The following is a 22114-nucleotide window of genomic DNA, read 5'->3' as shown; positions in this document are numbered from 1 at the left end:
CACGTGAAATCATACATGATGCTATCACTAACTCTGTAAACAGGACATCTGTCAAACAGATGTGCACGTGAGGATTGCAGTACCTCACAAACACCTGTCACTAACTTAGAATCACCGTAGTTATGAAACTGAAGGCTCGATTTTATGCCCAAGATGCGGCACGGGAATGGAGTACGTCGGATAACTCTTCTTTCATCTAGAGAAATGTGTCGAATGTAAAAACGATTCTCCTTAAAACGAGAGAACCATTTTCTTACCGTGTTCTGTCCAATGGCATCATTCTAACACACGGGGCAAATGTTTCTGGCTGCCGTCACCTTTCTATTGAACTCACAGAAGAATATGTCGGCAACGTTTCGGTTTCTCCACTTGGCACTCCGTTTTCTAGCGCCCACACTATCTCCAAATAACAAAATGACAGTATGTAAGCTCAACTAGCAACAACGCACTACAAATAAAAAATGACAATCGATAAACAAACCCACAGCTACCGGAATACTAACACGCAAAACAAAAACGCTACAAACTTATGCACCAACCTAATATATAACTCGTTCTTTGACGATCCTTTATTAATAACAAGCGATAAGACTAAAGAAGTTCATGACGTCAGTATCCTTCACACAGAGAGGAAAGGCTTCAGATTTACTATTCTCGAAGAGTTAGAAATTTTCAAACACTTTGTTTTAATGATGGTTTCATTCTTAATAAACAGTTCAGTTACATAATACAAAAATTTCAACTATAAAGTCATTGCTGATTTCTCTTTTTCCTCAGAATAGACTAAAAAGTACCGTTTCCCTCTCTCTTAATTTGTTACATTGTAGTCCTTTCGTACAAAAATGTACCAATACACTTCAAATAAAAGATAAAGTAGGACACACCGCGAAGCAGCCTGTAGATATGAAACGTGATGTACATGTACGGACAAACAAATGATTACAGTTTCAGAAAAACTGGATGATTTATTCAAGAGAAAGAGCTTCACAGATTGAGCAAATTAGTAACACGTTGTTCCACCTCTGGTCCTTATGTGAATAGTTATTCGGCTTGGCATGGATTGACAGAGTTGCTGACTATCCTCCAGAGGGATATCACACCAGTTTCTGTCAATTTGGCGCATTAGATCGTCAAAATTCAGAGTTTGATGGAGGGCTCAGCACACAATGCTTCAAATATTCTCAATTGGGGAGAGATCTGGCAGCCTTTCTGGTCAAGGTAGGATTTGGCAAACAAACAGTAGAAAGTCCCGCAGTTTGTAGGAGAGCATTATCTTGCTAAAATGTTAGCTTAGGATGGGTTGTCATGAAGGACAACAAAACAGGGCGTAGAATATCATTGACGTACCGCTATGCTGTCAGGGTGCCTCGTATGACAACCAAAGGGGTCCTGCTATGAAAAGAAATGACACCTCAAACCACCACTCCTGATTGTCGGGCCGCATGGCGAGCGACAGGCAGGTTCGTATACCACCGTTTTCCAGGGCGTCTCCAGACATGTCTTCTATCTAGAACCTCATTGATTGGAGTAGAACTGTCTTCAGTGACGAGTTTCACTTCGAACTGAGCCCCAATGACCAGGAAATGCGTGTCTGGAGACACGTCGAACTTCGGTGGGATACCAACCTGAATGCTGACCGCCATACGGCCTGACACTTTGGACTGATGGTCTGGGATAGAATTTATTTCCATAGCAAGACACATTTGTTTGCCATCTGCGGCACCCTTACAGTAAAACGATACGTCGACGATATTCTACTCCCTGTTTTGCTGCCGTTTATGGCAACCCATCCTGGGCTTTCATTTCAACAATATAATGTCTACCAGCACATGGCGAGAGTTTCTGCTACTTGTCTTCGTGCTTGTCAAACTCTGCCATGGCCAGCAAGATCGCCGGATCTCTGTCCGGATTCAAATGGCTCTGAGCACTATGGGACTCAACTGCTGTGGTCATCAGTCCCCTAGAACTTAGAACTACTTAAACCTAACTAACCTAAGGATATCTCACACATCCATGCCCGAGGCAGGATTCGAACCTGCGACCGTAGCAGTCGCACGGTTCCGGACTGCGCGCCTAGAACCGCGAGACCACCGCGGCCGGCTCTGTCCGGGTGAGAATGTTTGGAGCATTATGGGTACAGCCCTCCAATGAACTCGGGACTTTGACAATCTGACGCGCTAATTGGACAGAATTTGGTACGATATCCCGCAGTGGGATATCCAACAACTCTATCAATCAGTGCAAAACCGAATAACTGCTTACATAAGGGCCACAAGTGGACCAACGTGTTGTTGACCTACTCAACTTGAGAAGCTCTTTCTCTTAAACAAATCACCCAATATTTCTGGAATTGCAATCATTTGTTTGTCTGTACATGTACATCACATCCACAGATTTCTATCCCATTCGGATACTTCCTTCATGGTGCATCGCTTTTTTTCCTTGAGTGTATTTGCTGTTGTATTGTCCTCTTACTTACAGATATGCGAGGTGGACACTTACATGCTATTCAAAATATTTTTCGTAAATTAAACAGCTGATGTCTTCGATTGTTAAGAGATGCCGTTACTTGTTTCGTATCCACATTGTGGCAATTTCGACATGTGAGCCTCTTAGTCTGATGTCCCTGCTATTCCATGTAGCTATAACTTTATTGACAGTTACCAGCATTATCTAAGTTTCAGTGTCTTTAATTTTATGTGGTTTTAATACCTACTTCTTAGTGAAGTATTTTAGTGACGATAGCATTATTCCTCTTAAATTTGTTTGTGAGTTCCTATACGTGAGTACATTCTTCTTATAAATCTGTTCACAGTAAAAACTGACTATTTCTTAATTTTCTCTGTGTTAATGTCTAGTTATAATCTTTTTACTTAATTGTGGGTTCTCTGATGAAGACACCCATAACTAGTGTTGAAACCTGGTAAAAGTAAAATTTTGTTCTAACCGGTGGCTGTTTTTACCTATCATATTCTTGTACGGTTGTGGTCTCGCAGCCATGTTTAATTGTTTTTCTTTTTTTGAAAAAGTTTTGTATTTATTTATTCACTTCATATTTTTCACCCCCACGTTTACAGCCTTCAGGTAAGTATATAACATATGTGCCTATGCTTCTCATGTAGAACTGGCGAAGTAATTTTAGAGACTTCGTCTACCAGCTTCAGAAGCAGTTGCGGTTTATGGTTGCTTGCAGCCAGGACCCGTGCAAGCCTCTCTGTAGATGGAAAAACACCAGTCATTTAAAATGTTAGCTAATGTACACTCCTCATTAAAAAAAAAAAAAAAAAAAGAGAAAAAGAAAAAAAAAAAAAAGGATTTCTTCTTCTTCTCCTCCATGTTTTACCGTTGCGGCCTGTCAATAAATGACGCTGTCTTTTAAAAAACATTTATTTATTCATTCAGTGTTTGCATGGTAAGTATTCAGACCGCACACCGGCAGGCGTCCACCACTCCAGCGAGCACTCTGATGACGCGCGAAATGGCTCGCTTGCACTAGTGGCTTGGCGCATCTCAAGTTCGAAACGCCGCCACACGGTGCCTGAAGAAACGCAACATCTGCGAAAAATCGCGTCACAGGTACACCGAGGCCAGACCAGTGTTCTGTCGAGCTCCCAGTGCTGAGGTGTACGCAGAAGAAGACCACGCGCGCAGCAGTTGATATACCGGGTGTTTATAATTAAAGTTTCAAACCGCTGTAGAAATAACACCACTGGTCAGAATGACGTCAAATTGCAACGGAATATTATCAAAGAAGGGGTAAAACGTATGACACAAGAAAAATAAATAATTACAAAATGTGGCAATAGATGGCGCTGTAAGCATCATAATTTAATACTGGTTGACTACAAATGACAAATTAATCATACAACAATGCCTAAGGTGTACGTCTGACGTTAAACAAACTGTACTAATCAGTGTGTATGGGTGTGCAGATGTGATACCGTTAATTACGTACGCGCATCCACCACGCAAGGTCATATCACATCGGAGGGAAAAACCGGTTTTTTAAATTGTCCTGAGGCCAAAAACCGCATAAAAATCATCAGTCAGATCGGTTTTGAATTTTCCTATGGCCAAAGACCGCATAAAAAGCATTAATCAAATAGGTTTTTAATTGTCCTGAGGCCAAAGACTGCATAAAAAGCATCAATCAAAAGCAAATCGGATTATTAATTTCCATGTGACTGGCGCAAAACATGTTGAACATGCTGTCTACTGTTTTCTGCAACAAGTTGAAATCGAGAAACAGCATGTTCCACAGCTGATCAAAGTGTTTGCGAGGTCACGTTCGGAATGTGTTGCGCAATGAGTGCCTTCAAAGCAACTAAATTTGCAATCATAACACTGAACACATCTTTCAGATAGGCCCACAGCCAGAAGTGAGACGGATTAAGAACAGGTGATCGGGACTGCCAGGCTGAAGGGAAATGGCGGCTGATAATTCTAGCATTTCCGAAAAGGCGCTTCAGCAGCTGCTTAACTGGATTTGCAATGTGCAGAGGTGCGCCATCTTGCACAAAAATGATCCCATCCACACATTCACGCTGCTGGAGAGCTGCAATGACGTGCAAAAGACACTCATAGTGCTTACCAGTGACAGTACAGGTAACAGGACTGGAGCACTTGTCTCTTCGAAAAAATATGGCCCTATGATAAATGATGCCGTAAACCCGCACAACACAGTGACCTTTTCAGGATGAAGTGTTACTGGTTGATTTGGGTGTAGATTTTCCGCTTCCCATATTCGACAATTCTGTGTATTGACATGTCCTGTCAGATGGAAGTGATCTTTGTCCACAAAATCCTCCATGGCCAATCATTGTCCACTTCCATGCGAGCAAGAAATTCTGAAGCAAAGTTCTCTCTTGCTGGCAGGTCAACAGGAAGCAACTCGCGCACATGGGAAATTTTGATTGGATATCAAAGAAGGATGTTTCGTAGGATTTTACGCACCGTGATCACAGGTCTGTCAATGTTCGGGCAATTCTCCGTGCACTACACGTTTGCGCACCACCACTCGTCTCCTCCTGCTCTGCTGTGGCGACTGCTTCCAGTGACATTGAATCAATCGGTTTCCTCCCTCTATCAGGTTGCACACCAAAAGAACCCGTCTTTTCGAATTTCCAAGTCCGCAGCTCGTGGTCGTGCGGTAGCGTTCTCGCTTCCCACGCCCGGGTTCCCGAGTTCGATTCCCGGCGGGGTCAGGGATTTTCTCTGCCTCGTGATGACTGGGTGTTGTGTGCTGTCCTTAGGTTAGTTAGGTTTAAGTAGTTCTAAGTTCTAGGGGTTCAGTCTGCTTTCGGCCGGTGAGCGGCGAGGACGTCTTGTTTACGTCCCGTCCGCAGAGTCGCGGTCCGGTCCCAGAGTCGCGAGCGCGCATAGTTCGTTTACTTCCTCGCCGCAGCTAATACTCGCGTCCGTTAACACTGAGTCGCCATGGCTCATTCGTACAGAAAAGCTACCATCAAGATCAGCTTCCAGCCCGACTACGCACGACCACGAGCCTTTGAAGTCGAACGATTCATCCGTGACGAAGTTCCAATACCAACACAGCACATCGTCGGTATCCACCTATCCATCACAAGCAGCGTCGTTTACGTCAAGATGGTCGATGACGAGTTATGTCACGCAGTTGTGAACAGATGCGCGAACACTCTCAAGTTCAAACACTCCGATGGTCACATCGGAGAGGTTACTGTTGACCATGCTGGACTGGGATTACGCACACTAAGAGTCTTCGAACTCCCTTTCGAAGTACCACCGGACGTCGTTACCTCAGCTTTCCGCCCTTATGGGACGGTAATTAGCCACGTGGCCGAAAAATGGAACACCTTCGAGACGTACCAAGTCCTCAACGGCGTCCGACAAGTGAACATTGAATTAAAGAAACATGTGCCGTCCTACTTAGTCATAGGTGGCTGTCGAGCAGTAATAATGTACGACGGCCAACCTCGTACTTGTTCTGGTTGCGGCCAGGAGGGTCATGTGCGCTCGGCGTGTATTCAACGTCGGGTTACACAACTTCCATTGCATGACACGACACCACTTCCTACGCTCACGGCCCTCCCCCTAAATTACGCAGAGGTGACACGATCGACCGTCATGACAGACGACAACCCCCCCGGAAGACAGGAAGCGTTAGAATGCGCACCTGTCGCCGATCCTGGATTGACCAACACCATTACGGTGTCTGCAGGGGTTGAAGAACGCCGCCCATCGACTCCACATGAAGATTCGGACGAGAGAATGGAACTCGACGCTAGGGTTGTACCGACCTCTGCCTTTCTCCCTGAGGGGGATGCTATACGGGAACCACAAACTCTTTCGGACACAGAAACCCACGTCCGCAAACAAAGGTCACCGAGAAAACATAAAAAGCGACGTCGCACACCGTCAGACGATTGCCTCCAGCGGACGTCTTCTCCAGTTGACGACCGGACGGCCGACGAAACGACGAGGAGAATGGATGACACGAGATCGCCCTCATCTGTCACTTTGTCTGATGTTGACAAACCCGATTCCGCTCCCTCGGACAAACGGATGGCCAGCACAGCGCCCGCCGTTGGTACACAACCGGAAACAACTGCGGATTCACCCTCAGTCACTCAGCCCACAAGTGTTCTACCGCAGCCACCGTTAACTTACAGACCTTGGGCGGATGACATTGAAGACGATTCTACGGCCGCTGTGGTGGATGAGGAGAGGGGTCTCTCCTCCCACACCTCGGCCCCTCCCGAGTAGCAACAGATGACGGCGCGGACGCGGCCAGCAGATCACAGGCCCCACCTTTTACGGCGACACTGACGGCAGCCCCCACCGCAGGAGACGATCTACAAACCTATCGCTTAACGACTATCAACATTAACACCATTCGGACACGTACGAAGTTGTCGCTGCTCCAAGACATGCTCAATGCAGCAGACGTTGACATTGTCTTTCTCCAAGAAGTCTTCGTTGCCGATTTCCCGGGTATGTATGGTTATACGGCTCATGTGTCCCACGCCTCGCCAACTAACAGTGGAGTCGCCATTCTCCTCAGAGAAGGCCTCGAGGCGGACAAAGTCCAATATCTCACCGACGCTAGAGGAATGGCCGTAACGGTGCAAGGCGTCCGGTTTATCAATGTGTACGCCCCTTCCGGAACGAATCGCCGTCGTGACCGATCGCTCTTCTTCGCAGAAGGAATAGCACCGCTTTTTCAGGGCAGGCACGATGACTTGATATTAGGGGGCGATTTCAATTGCACCCAAGCACCTAAAGATCAGCTGCCACGCCATTCACCGTGCCCCGAACTTGGGACACTCATCGGCGATCTCCAGCTGGTAGATACATGGGAACATGTCCGAGGAAATAGACCGGGATACACCCATTTCACGAGTCACTCGTCTAGTCGCATCGATAGGATTTACGTCTCCCGTTCTCTCGCGGCAACGGTGAGTGACGCGGAGGTGTGGCCAGTAGCCTTTTCTGATCACGAGGCCTATATATGTGCCGTCACCCTTCGTCGCCAACGGGTGTGGCGCAGCCGACATCCCTGGAAATTAAACCTTGCTCATCTCGCTTCTCCGGATTGTCGACGCGCCATCGAAAACACGTGGAGTTTGTGCCTCCCAACGTATCCTACGTCGATTAGTTGGTGGTTAACCTGCGCCAAGCCGGGCCTACGGCGAACCTTTATTACTTATGGTCGTGAGACTGCTGCTTGGAGGCGGCAGACCCTTGATTTTTATTTCACCGTCCTTCGCGAATGCGCCTCCTTGCCACCCACACCGGAACGACAGCTGACAGTTCAGCGTGCGAAAGCACAGATCGTAGCCCATATGCGCCGACACCTCGAAGGGACGAGCGTCCGAGCGCGGACACAAGACAGACTCGCAACGGAACGACCCACCATGTACCACGTCATCCGAGAACGTACACTGCGAAGACGGGCGCTGATACATGCCATCACAACTGAGGACGGCCATCATCACACGACACAACGCGATATTGCTGCAGCCTTCTTCGACCATTACGCACGACTTTATTCTGCTCAATGTTCCGACCGGCGACGGTGACAGCAGTCTCACAACTGGTTTACGGCATTGTCCCACAGGATTTACAAACTGAATTATTGAACGACATTACGGAAGACGAAGTTATCGACGCCATCGGTAAAGGAGCGGCGAATAAGTCTCCTGGCCCCGACGGGCTCCCTGTGGAGTTTTATAGAACTTTCCAGTATTTACTGGTTCCCAAGTTAACAGACATCTGTCGGGAGCTTATGTCCCCCGCGGTGCCGCTCCCTGCGACCTTCGTAGAAGGAATAATTATACCGGTTCACAAGCCTAAAGGTGGGGCTCGAATACGAGATTACCGCCCGCTAACACTCGTCAACTGCGACATGAAGATATTCACCAGACTATTAGCAAACCGTCTACGACCGACCCTACCTTACGTCATCTCGCCAGATCAGACTTCCCTAGGGGGTATCAACAATATCCACACAGCACTGTGTCGATACCGTAGGGTAAGACCGGTGAGGCGTTGACGGAGACCACAGAGGAGCTGTCCATAAACACCTGGAAGCTGCATTGGCCACAGTAACACGCTTCTGGCTACTGCTCAAAGCTGCGACGACATCGCGACACTGGGGACGAGAACTGTGAAAGCTTTGGTGCCGATGGTATCCCCTGGTAACCTGGTTGTTGCTGCAACTTTCGATAAGGAACATCTGACCAGTCTGTCTTCACTCCAGTCCGTCTTCACTTGAGAGTGAGTGGCTGTCTCTGGGCAGAAGGCGAAAGTGTGAACTATGTGCATGGCTGACACCTTGCGCCTCAACAACAGGTACGAGATGCTACCCATTGTTGGTAACAGTTCTGAGCTATCATATAATGCCTCTCTTGTTGGGCCAATGGCCAATATTCCTACGCAGTCTGGACAAGTGCAGGGGGCGGGTATGCTAGTCATTGTATACTCCAACGTTAGGAAGATAATGTAACCCATTAGGGAAATAGCAGGCAGGTCAAGAAAGAATGCTAGTGTGCACTCGGTATGTTTGGTGTTAGGTCTCGACCGAGATGTGGAGGAGGCTCTGCCAGAGGCTGTCAAATGCAAAGGGTGCCACCAGCTGTAAATCACGCCTCATGTTCGCACGAATCACGGTTGCCACTTGGGTTCTGAGGCCATCCTCACTTCCTACAGGCAGATGATTGATTTGGTAGAAACAGCTAGCATCGTACGTGTGGTGCAGACTTAGCTCACTATTTGCAGCATTGTACCCATGGTCGATCACGGCCCTCTGGAATAGAGTGGAAGGTCTAAACAAGAGACTCAAATGATTGTGTTGTGCGATGGTATTGGATGCGAATTCCTCGACCTCCGCTATCAAGTGGAGAGTTTAAGGGTTCCCCCTAATGGGATAGGCATGCACTAAACCTAGGAAGCAGCTACTAGAGTAGTGGAGTACGTGTGACGTGCACATGGGCTTTTTTTAGGATCAGTGATGAATTGCCTTCCGAAAACGAAGATACGTCAGCTACATTATTCTCAGAGCATACTCGTCACCACAGTTCGGAAATAGAAAAGGTTAATATGATGTTAGTAAACTGCATTAGCAAATGTTCAAATGTGTGTGAATTTCTAAGGGACCAAACTGCTTATGTCATCGGTCCCTAGACTTACACACTACTTAAAGTAACTTAAACTAACTTATGCTAAGAACAACACACACGCCCATGCCCCAGGGAGGACTCGAACCTCCGGCGGGAGGGGCCACGCAGTCCATGACATGACGCCTCAAACGGCGCGGCCACTCCGCGCGGCCAACTGCATTAGCATCAATGGTGAGGTCCCAGAATTAGAATCGTTTATTGAAGGTTACAATGCCCAGATAGTATCAGGATTAAGAAGCTGGTTAAAATAGAAAGAGAGTAGCAACGAAATCCTAAATTCAGATTGGAATATTCATCGTAAGGATGAATTAGTCGCCAATGGTGGCCGGGTATTTATTGCAGTAAAGAAGTAGATGATATCTAGGACGTATATCACGGATTCCGAATGTGAATTAATCTGGGTGAAGTTGATCATCAAACGTGGGTCAGAAATAGTAATTTGATACCTTTCCAGGCCGCTTGTGTCAGAATCTGTCGTAATGGAGCGCTACAGAGAGTAGAATTTCGTGAATAAGTTTCCTGATCATGCTGTTGTAATAGGAGGTGACTTAAAAAATGTTCCAATGTGTGTGGAATCTTATGGGACGTAACTGCTAAGGTCATCAGTCCCTAAGCTTACACACTACTTAACCCAAATTATCCTAAGGACAAACACACACACCCATGCCCGAGGGAGGACTCGAACCTCCGCCGGGACCAGCCGCAAAGTCTATGACTGCAGCGCCCTAGACCGCTTGGCAAATCCCGCGCGGCGAGGTGACTTCAACTTGGCAGGTGAGAGAGACACAGTATCAAAACTGGTGCCCAAGACAGAGATTTGCGTGAGATTATTCTGAAAGTCTTGTCCGAAAATTACTTCAACCAGATAGTTAGAGAACCAACTTGTGAAAGTAACCGTTGTATAGCAAAGAGAGAACGACGTCACTTTAATTCATTCAAGATGGTGGACCCTCCCCCCGCCCCCTGCCCCCTATCCCCTGGTATCAATATAGCAACATTGCGCTAATGACATCATTAGATGACATCATAACTCCTCCCATCCCTCTTCACGTTCCCCCTCCCCCTCTGGGAAAACACCAGCCCTCCAACTCCCTTCCCCCCACCTCTTCCCCCCCCCCCCCCCCTCCCACTACATCCTCGCGAAAAAAAATTACAGGAAAACTCACTCAGTCTGTGCTGAACTGTTGGTGAGGAAGGATTTCTTTATTTTTTCCTTTTTTTGAGTGTTATCCTGTTGGAAATTGGCGGGTAAAGCTCAGTCTGTGCTGAGCTGCTGATTTGTTATCCTGTTGGAAAATATTTCATTAAATTTTTTTCTTTTGTGTATGCTCACCTTGATGTGTGGAGACTGACTGACCTAGTCACATTAACACCACCAGAGAGCACTCGAAATTGTGACATCATGGGTGAAAAAATTCGCAGAAACCAGGGACAATCATGTATCTGATCATGTGAGCACATCAGGGATATAAGACGAGTACTGCAGCTCACTAGGACCAGTCAGTGGAAGCACCATGAGACGTATACAGCAGCAGCAGCTGAGATTGTCCAGAGCCTCCCAGCAGAACAGGAAGAAGCAGAAAGGTAATTACCAACTACATGTCTTTGTTATTGACGTTACTTCTTCTTTGTCCAGCTCCATTTCTTTGTCCCTCATGTAACAGTTCTCTTTCTACTTTGTTCAACAGCTAGGGTGACATCCAGTGTGTTTGGACTTGCAGCAGTGGCAACGGCCTCCAATTTGTCAGAACCTCCAGCGAGCTCCAACGTGTTGGGACCTGCAGTGGCAGCCGGCATGTGGGATCTTATAGAGCACCTGCTCGGCAAGTTGCAGGGCTGTCAAGTTAGCGGAATTTCCGCTAAATTTGACGGATTTTACAACCTGTCAGCGGGTGAAATTTTGCACTTAGCGCTCAACGGATTTTTTAACGGATTTGTGGATTGATATCTGCAAAAAATATTTTTCCGTTTAGTTCAGTCATTCCATTATACAATTTGAAATTATATTTAGTGTGAAAAATCCTAAACTGGCAACAATATGGCTCCACCTAACTCTTAATAATCAGATTTTGATATAGTGTTTCCCCTGCCTCAACACAACAGAATAATCCTTTCCAGTCTTAGTTCTTTGCTTTTGGCATTGTAGTTACAAGTTACCGCGGACCGAAGTCGGTACAGTGCATAGTGTTGAATCGTTAATGTTTATGGTGCAGTTTATCGCGTTGTAATAAGTGATTTTCTTTGCTTTTTTATTAGTTGTCTCATCAAAATGTCTAATCAAAGGGACAAAAAATACACTCAAAAGTTTACAAAAGAGTGGCTTAGCAACAAACAATTGAAAGACTGGTTTCCCGAGATGCCCGCCGATCCTTCTAGTGTGCGATATCGATTTTGCCAGTGCAGTTTCAATTTATTGAATCATTCAAAAAGCAAGAAGCATGTAAAAGCTGCGGCACCCTTTTCTTCACAGGGGCAGTTGAAAATAGATGCACATGTAGTTAGGCAGTCCAATGTAGTTTTGCTGCAGAAGCTGCGTTATGTCTATTTGTGTCTAACAATTCCGCAATAAGATCTGTGGATCATCTCAGCACCCTTTCAAAAAGGTGTTTTATAGGTGCTGACCATGTGTCTCAGATGAGTTTGCATAGAAGCAAGTGTAGTGATGTAATTGAAAACAGTCTTTACCCACATTTTAAGGCCAGTCTGGAAAAGGACGTAGGAGACGGATACTTCAGTGTACTTTTGGATGAATCTACAGACATTAGCGCCAACAAATTCTTAGCTGCGCGTGTGATATACTTTTCTGAGGCCGAGGGTCGCATTGTTCCCACATTCTTGGGAGTGGTAGAGTTAGAGGAACGCAACGCAGTGGCAGTAACCAATGGTTTGAAATCTTTGCTTAATTCATTTAATGCGCGATTGGGGTACTGACAATGCAGCTGTTATGGTAGGTGTCAATAATGGTGTGTATCAGAATATGAAAAGAGAAGTTCCTCATCTTGTCTTAATTCCTTGTGTCTGCCATTACGAGCAGCTGGAGGTATCTCCTGCCGCAGCTGAAACTTTGCCCCGGAATTTGGAATTTTTGTAGTCAGAAACGTATTCTTGGTTTTCCAACTCTCCGTCTCGTCAAATTACTTATAGAAAGTTATTCAGTGCAATAAATGACGGAGCTAATTCATTTAAAATAGTTCAGAAGTGCAATACACGTTGGATCTCTATTTTAGAAGCTGTTTCTAGTTGTTTTTCTCAATGGCTTGAAATAGAAATCTAGTTTGAGATAGCAGCGCTTCATGAGAAGTGCTATACTGCCTAATTCCTCCATAACATGTATAGTGATAACGTAAACAAAATTTATCTTCATTTTCTGAAACCTTATTTGGAAGAATGTCAGTTGGTAAATAAGGAATTTCAGTCAAATTCTGCAGACGCATCACAGCTCCTAAACGATGTTGTTTTACTAATCAGTGGGCTCATAAGGAGAATTGTTGTTTGAAGTTATAGAGGCGATCTTTTAACAGCAGAAGTTCGCAAATATAAGTCGCCAAGAATATACTTAGGTCATGAATCGAAGTTTTACTGCAGGATATGAATACTTCCAACAAAATTTCATCTGAGGTTGAGAATAGCATAAGAAAAAGATGTGAACATTTTCTTGTTTCCCTTGCTTCTGAGCTAAAACGCCGCTTGCTCCAAAATATAAAAGTGTTGCAAAAAGTATCCTACCAATAGTATCACTGGCCAAGGAAATGGGCTTGTCTGATAGTACAGTAACAAAAATTGATTTTCAGTGGTCCAAGCTCACTACTTTCCAATGGAGAAAAATCAACAATACTGCGGCGTTCTGGAATGAAATTAAGTCACACAGAGATGCCAGCGGCTTAAATCCTTTCCAAGAACTTTCAGATCTGGCTATTGTGCTTTTGGCTTTACCATGGTCCAATGCAGAGGTTGAAAGGGCCTTTAGCCAACTAAATTTGATAAAAACGTCTCTCCGGAACAGACTAACTACTATTATAGTGAACGCCAAAATTACAATGACAGCTGGTCTTAATCGTGTTGGTAAGTGATGTCACGATTTCGAGTTGCCGGAGAATGTTCTCCAAGAAATCGGCAACATCAGAGCATATGCCCAGGGATATCGTCACTCGGTCCCGCTACTTCAGCAGTGGACACAGAAAACAATCTACTGCAGGATGAGGAGGAAAATGAAATACTGTGGCTTGAACTACATTTATGTGGTGAGTGGAATCTGAACTTCTTTTAGTAGTAGTAGTTGTAATAATAATAATAATTATAATAACATCTCATGACGATGACAAAAAATTTCTTTGTAAGTTATCAGTGCATTGAAATTTCGTTTTTAGGAGGCTAAATAACAATAATAAGCATTTAGCGGATTTGAGCGGAATTTTAACTTCAGTTTAGCGGAATACATTTTTCTGTGTTGGCAACACTGGCATGTTGGAGCAGGCCAAGGGGCTGCTATTGTCTGTACCACTCATTGATGAAGACACCCAGCCTGTCCCCAACTCTCAGAAGTGCACCGGGGCTTCAGACTGCATGGTGCAGATCAGTACTGGACTCTGACATATGCACCATCCATTGAACCACAGAGTATTCCAGTGATACTGCAAGGACAGAATATGGATGTGCTGGATGAGAAGATATCAAATGCTCCCTGTGTACTTCTACATGTAATTAAACTGCTAGAAAACCAAAATGATAGAAGATAGGCATAGAAGCAGCAGAGTGTGACTGACGTGTGGTGATGGAGTTCGAAAATGCGACCGAGTGTTAAAGTGCAGTTCACTAAGCTCAAAAGGGAAGAACTATGTCGTGCAATATCATAAATCAAGGCTCAGATGATCGCAGAATCTAACCCATCTCTGTCTCCCGCGGACATTTATTGCACTGGCCTGACGCTAGTTTTGGAAAAACACCGATTGTGCCCCAAAGTACCGTTATCCAAGATAGCGGCCGTGACGTCACAGCCATAACCCCGTTGTCGTCATCCAAGATGGCAGCCGTGACGTCACAGCCACACCCCCTGTGACATCATCCAAGATGGAGGATTTTGGTGGGAAGTTTGAATTTTGGCGGGAAAGTGCCACGCCCCCCTCACCCAGAAAAATGGCGCGAAGTTCAAATTCCAACATGATAATGCTTCACACCTAGGAAAATGGCGGGAAAAATGGACTTGTTCAAAAATGGTTCAAATGGCTTTGAGCACTATGGGACTCAACATCTGAGGTCATCAGTCCCCTAGAACTTAGAACTAATTAAACCTAACTAACCTAAGTACATCACACACATCCATGCCCGAGGCAGGATTCGAACCTGCGACTGTAGCAATCACGCGGTTCCAGACTGACGTGCCTAGAACCGCACGGCCACCGCGGCCGGCAAAATGGACTTGTATTTATTATTTAACCAATTTGAAGCATGTGTGTTCGCCACTGGGTCTGGACTCCAACTGGCTTAGTTCATATCGTCGCCACCAGTACCATTATTCAAGATGGTTGGACCCAGTGTATCCAGCACGTAGTGTAAGATTGGACACTCGGCCTACCTCCACCTAACTGGTGGACTATGCTGGCACGCGTTGATTGCATTATTTCATGAGCGGCTCTGTAGGCTCTGATATGCGCTATTTGGGCAGTTTACGAGTACTGAGTGTCTACACATAATTGTGGAGAATCATTCAGAAGCAGTTTGCTATTGTGTACTCAAATTACGAGTTGGTTGCATGTATGTGGGCTGTGCAACGTGGCCCCAGGCACATCAGGGTGGATCTTTTGTATCAGTGTGATTGATATACTCTATCGTTAAATAAATTGTTTGAAAATAAATAGACTGCATTCCATCCTTACTCTCCCCAGCAGCCCAGAGCAGGCTGAGTCGTTTTCCCACCATTTTCCCTCACCATCTTGGTTTACATCACGAAACGGGCGATAGCGTCCACTGCTGGTGGTACTGAGTATTATACCTCGTGGAGAGCACGTTGTTTCCCGCCATCATGGATAACTGTACTTGCGTCATCAGCTGGTGTCACGGAGTCGTCCTCTGGCGGCGACGAAGTGTACTAAGTCAGTTGGGGTCTGGAGCTCGTGGTGAACCCACTAGGTGGCGCCATCTGAGATTACTGTACTTGCATCCTCAACTAACGTCCGCGCGACCGCTACGGTCGCAGGTTCGAATCGTGTCTCAGGCATGGATGTGTGTGATGTACTTAGGTTAGTTCGGTTTAAGTAGTTCGAAGTTATAGGGGATTGATGGCCTCAGCTGTTGGGTCCCATAACACTCAGAGAGCCAACTAATGTCATACAGCATCCTCTAGTGGCATGGATATGAACTAAGTCAGTTGGGCTACGGACTCAGTGGCGATTACACCTGGTGGTGATGCTGTCTCTAATTCTTCAAATAAAGGCTGGAGTATAATTTCGACAGTTGACTATTAGCAAGCAGAGTCTTTTAGATGGATTTTTATTTTGACAATTTACGAGTTGTTTGGCTATCTAGAAGTAAATGTATTGCATTATTTACGAGTGGTTAACATGTCTGTAGGCTGTGCAATGCGTTATTTTCGACGGTTTACAATTAGCAAGTGTGTGTGTAAAGCCTTATACATGAGTTATGTAGGAGTAGTTTGCAGGTCTGTATGCTGTGTGGCATGTCAGAACGTGTGTTTTGTGATGCATATACTCCATCCCTAAATAAATTGAGCCCAAATAAATAAAGTACATTCCCTCCTCTCTCCGTCAGCCTAGTGGGGGCTGAGTCTTTTTACCAGCAACCCCTACAAAGAGGCTGCGCCCTGGAGGGTTAAGTTAGTGGTGGAGAGCTTCGTTTGCAGCAATTTTCTTAGGTTGGTAGCGAAAGCGGAAGTGATCTTTCTTTACTGCCAGAATTCAAACTCGGCGCCGCTTCCTAGGAAGAGGTGGCGGTGTGGACCTTGAAAAGCAGTTGGAAGTATAGTGAACACCTTTTCCTACCTGTATGAAATCGAATCACGTGACCAATATGTGTGCAGCATTCTAGGAGTGGGGGGTGTTAGCTCATGAATGAAAACCGCGCTGGTAGTGGGAAAATGTGGAACTTCTCATTTGATCATTGAATATTGAAATTGTAAATTGAATTATTGAATATGATTAAAATTGAAATGGAATTAAGTAATTGGGTAATTAAAAAGTTACATGAACGATGTGAGTTTTAGAACATTCATGAAAAACCATATCTGGAGCGTGTATGGAGGGAGCGCTCGGCCGCTCACAGGTCTGTGACGTCAGGAGGTGACTCAAGGTCGCCAGCCTTCTCTCTGGCGCCGTGTCACGGTGGCGTCCTCTGATGGCACGGATATGAACTAAGCTAGTTGCAGTACAGACTCAGTGGCGTACACATCTGCTTGAAATTGGTTAAATAATAAAGACAAGTCTGTTTTTTCCGCCATTATCGTAGGTGTGCTGCATTATCATGTTGGAATTTGAACTTAGCGCAATTTTTATTGGGGAGGGGGTTAGGTTAGAGGAGGTAGGCCAAGTGTGCATTCTTACACCATGTGGTGGATACACTGGGTGTAGCCATGTTGAATAACGGTACTTGCGTCATGATCTGATGTCACAGTGGCGCTCTCTGGTGGTGATGATATGAACTAAGCCAGTTGGAGTCCAGACCCAGTGGCAAACACACATGCTTGAAACTGGTTAAATAATAAATACAAGTCCATTCTTCCCACCATTTTCCTAGGTGTGAAGCATTATCATGTTGGAATTTGAACTTCGCACCATTTTTCTGGGGTAGGGGGGGGGGGGGGGTTGGCACTTTCCCGCCAAAATTCAAAATCCGCCATCTTGGATGACCTCATATTGCAATACTGACACTATCTATCAAATCAATGTACAATGACGCAGCACTCATGGTAAAATATGGAGACAAATCCATTTATTTACAGCACCCGACTGTGGCGAAATTATTTGGATTAAGGGTTGTGAGATCTCTTGTGCTAGAGAGACTGGAGTGATGGTTACAGTGTATTCAAGCTGTGTACAACGACATTGTAAACTATCTCCATGTGTTTAGTATACATGTAGGTGATATACAACAATCCTTCAGTTCATATATCAATGCAGTACCAGAACCGACTCTGATAAGTATAGAGTACAACCACGCTAAATTTACAAATGGAATACCTGCGTTTTGTGGTGCTCTCATCAGTCTGAAGGAAATTCGTGCAGAATTTAGCGCATACAATAAACATTTATTCGGGAAATAATGTAAAAAATGAACCAGTGGATTCTTTTGTTGCTAATGTATCATATGTACCATCGCTGAAGTGTAAATAAAATGTATATAGTATCGCAAATCGTGTGATTTCTTATTTCATAACCCTGTCATTATAATGTAGCCATTGCAGCTCAATCAGTAAAGTAACTGCGCTGTAGTGAATATATATATTATTACAATTATTATTATCACAAGTGTTTTTTTCCTATAAAGGTTCATTTCACATCAGTACCTGATGTAGTCGATACCATGGCAGGGTGCATAAAGCTTCCTCATCACAGGGACGTCGTTGTGAGCGAGTGGTTCTGTGATGGTGCAGAAGACCAGAAGAAAAAGGAGAAGAAGAATGGGATACTCCTTCCCGATAATATACAAGCCACAACTGTAGGTCCATCCAGCTGCTGTAAGACAAATGTTCTCATGCCGCTGCTAACATACCTGGAAGGAGTCGGCTTTGAGCACGTATGGCTGTTCTCAAAACCACTGTTTCAGCCAAAATACCAGCTATTACAGTAGATATTGCAAGGTGTCGATGATGTGATGTACACAACATAAATTGAAAGCAATGATATCCCCCCATCAGTAAATGTAAAGCCAAACACCGTGTTCATATCTGATGGTGTTGCTGTGGATATCCGGGATCAGATTCGAAGGTATTGCTGTTTTGGTCGTCATGTGGGCGTTGACATATTTTATTTGAGTCAGGCATATTCCATAATCCCAAAATAGTTGCTGAGGGATTGTGCAAACCTCATTATAGCCTTCAAACAAGGCAGTTTGAATTTAAAGCACATTTACTAAGCACATGTATGATCTGATACGTCATTCAGTGAATTTATAAGATGTGTGGAGATTGCTGGAATCGCACACAGTACTAGTTTCTTGTTACTGATAAAACAAGAAAACTGAGTGATGGTAAGTGTAGAAGAAACTTCCAAGAGTTCTTCAGAGGATGGGTATAGATAGACAGACCAGTCAATTGTATGTGGATGCAAAAATTCAGGCTCTGGATCATAAAGTTGGGAGTGTACGCGACAAACTACAGAGGTATTGTCAGACTCTTCTGAGATTGATCAACTCATTAAATGATAGGGTTATTGTAACTGAAAAGAAAGTAAACGACTTAACTGTAAAGTTCGATGCAACTGAAAAAAAATGAGTATAAGATGTGCTCTGCGCAGAACTGCTTAGTATATAACAAGATGTCGACTAAGCATAAAGTCATCAAAACACATAAGGGTGTTCGAGAGAAACTGCAGTTGTTAATGTTAGGTCATTTGGAGTGGGATCAAACACTAAGAGAATCCTTTAAGCCAGTTACCGAATCTTTTGGCCAGCTCTCGGTAAAATTAAGTGACGATTGTGACGATGGTATTGCCGATTTCATTAACCGTCATAACGATACGAGGATAGACAGAATATTCGGTGCCAGCAGGGTACCCTTTACCCTGTAGCTCCTGTAAGATGCAATTTCCACCCCCACACAGCTTATAAGTTTAACTGATAACACAATAAGCATCAGTGATAGGGAATTTCAGAGAACACCAGGTCTGCTTAACGTTATTTTCCTGAGACCTTCGAAAACACTAAATTATTCAGCTAAATATCTGGAAATGTATGGGGAAATACTGCATATGGTTAATCTACATAAGGAAGTAAATGGAGTCTCAAAAAACCAAAGCAGTGTGCAATAAAAAACCATTGTAACACTTTTATTGTGAACGAGTGGGTGCTATTCTGTCATTCTTTAATCTGAGATGTACCCTTTAGCCTGTAGCTCCTGCAAGATGCAATTTCCACCCCCACACTACTACAGAAGTCAGACAGACGCTCGTAATGTTCTAAAGAGAAATGCCTGAAAAACTTACAGCAATAAATATCTTCTGGAGTCATCCGCTGTAAGGAAATGGCACAAAAATTCACAAAATTTCTTACGTAACCAGTGGGATACTTGGGTACTGGGGTAGTGCTAGTTAGTGTACGAAAAACATGAAACTAACGAAAATTATTATTTATTTTGTTAAAATTCTGAGAAATCACAATGACACCTTTAGTTATGAACTGAAGAAGTTATGTCCGCGTTCTTTTTGGAATGTGAAGTTACCTCTCAAGGATAGGATTCGCTAATGAAATTTCTATACAAAGTTTAAGATTGTTATTGACTTGGCAGAATGGCTGAGAGCCGCGCCTACTCAGCTTGAATGATTATCCGTTAGAATGTTGCTAGGTACGGTCGAGGCTGTCGCATGTGAAATGCAGTGAAGTGTACTGTTGTGGAGGAAATATGGGGTTCGCAAGAGCTGTAGCGCACAATGCAGAAAGCTGCGATGACTGCTGTCTGCGCCGCTCGCTGCTGACAAATAAGATAACTCTCGTTCTATCTGATTGACCATCGCCAATCAAACTCTCCCTACACCTTGATGAAGTCAAGGACTCCTATTCGCCCCTAATCTAACTATTGGCGTGGTATACCGGTCAGATAACCAGTCCACCGCGATGCCACCCAAAAATTCGCTCGCATGCGTTTAACTATAACTCTGTCTGTTCACACCACACAATAAGTGTGACAGCCAACACAGTGAACAACGCTTAATCGCAAGGACTCAATATAGAGTCGCACGCCGATTCGCTCTCGACAGAGGTGCTCTCACAGTGAAGTACTGAGGAGAGACTTGTTTCTCGCTCTTTGAGTACACGTACGAGTGCGCACGCTCTCGTTACGTGTTCTCGCTCCAAGAGCGACAATGGAACGGCCCCTCTCCACGCCAGACATGAAGGGGTATGTCTTTCAGTCTCTTCCATTACTCCTTAAGCTCAAGGTGTCAGAAATATCGTCTGCCAATCAGCATTGCTCTTCTAAAACGGGAGAATGACGTTTCGTTTAAGGCGATCAATCTGGAAATCTGTAGCTTCAGCGTTTGGCGTTTGCTGTCTCCTTGTGAAAATCTCTGAAACTGCGTGCTATGTTGTAAAGAATGCGTAGGCTGGGTGATCCCACACAATGTACTGGAATTTGCTTTTAAGCCGAACACGGGATCGTTCTTCCTTTCAGTCGGGCAAATGCTGTCTGCTCTATGGGCAGTCACTGGCCTACATAGGCTGAGTCGTCCTCTGAAGGGACCGGCCTCCCGGCGTGCTGTTTGCGTCTCCCGAACTAAAAGCCACTGCGACCGTCGTGTCTTGAATGTGTATGTGTACGCCAGCCTCGAGTATTTCAATCTCAGTGCGCATTTGCGATTTATTTGTTATTTGCATATCGTTTACATGAATTCATACAACATTGGCTTTATCTTATCGAGTTTGGGTTCGAATGAAGCGTCTTGATCTGCGGAATATGATTGTGAGGGCGGAATATGCAAGCAATGAAGGTCAGGAGACCACGATGTCTTACATACCTCCCTCCTTCTGACAAAATTTTTGTCTGGGGTTTGTCAATGCCGAGGAAAACATTGACAAAGTCAGGCAAAAATTGTTCTTTTAGATTTTCCAATTAACTTTTCTCAGCCATTCTTAACAATTTTTTCTAATGATTTCTTTATAGCTGTTGTTTCTATTTTTTTAATTCTACAATTTATGTTTTGTTGTTAGGCAATTATAGACTTGCATCAGTGAGAGGCATGCCAGGATTACACAATACCTGGAAGCCAATGTGAAAAACGGTAAGATAAGCCAGGCTGCGATCTTGACTTTGAAAAATGAACTCGCCTCCTGGGCTATTGCTCATGCGAAGCTCGAGGGGCGGGTCGAAGAACTACAAAAGGAGAATGAAAGGCTGTGCAAGCAGCCAACAAAATCATGGGCTGGTGTAGTCACTCAAACTGCACCCAAGAGCCAAACTACAAGGGATACCATTGTTAAAGTATCACAAAGACCGGACACTACTGTATTTTTGAGACCATTGCCCAGTCAAGACACCAAGAAAGTGCAAGAAATTTTCACGACAATGATCAATCCGGCGAAGGACAAAATCAAAGTAAACAAAGTCAAAGCTACAAAGAACGTAGTAATAGTCGATGTGGCAACAGAAGATGACAGAAATAAAATACTAAACAATCAGAAACTGTGCAAAGCCGTAAAATGTGAACCCCCGAAAAAGAGAAATCCGCTTGTGATTATGTATGATATACCAGTCACATTCGATAATAATGAGCTACATGAAACTATCCGAAATCAGA

Source organism: Schistocerca americana, chromosome X (assembly GCF_021461395.2).
Source record: "Schistocerca americana isolate TAMUIC-IGC-003095 chromosome X, iqSchAmer2.1, whole genome shotgun sequence".
NCBI classification, from domain to species: Eukaryota; Metazoa; Arthropoda; class Insecta; order Orthoptera; family Acrididae; genus Schistocerca; species Schistocerca americana.
Note: the sequence above shows the minus strand (reverse complement) of the source record.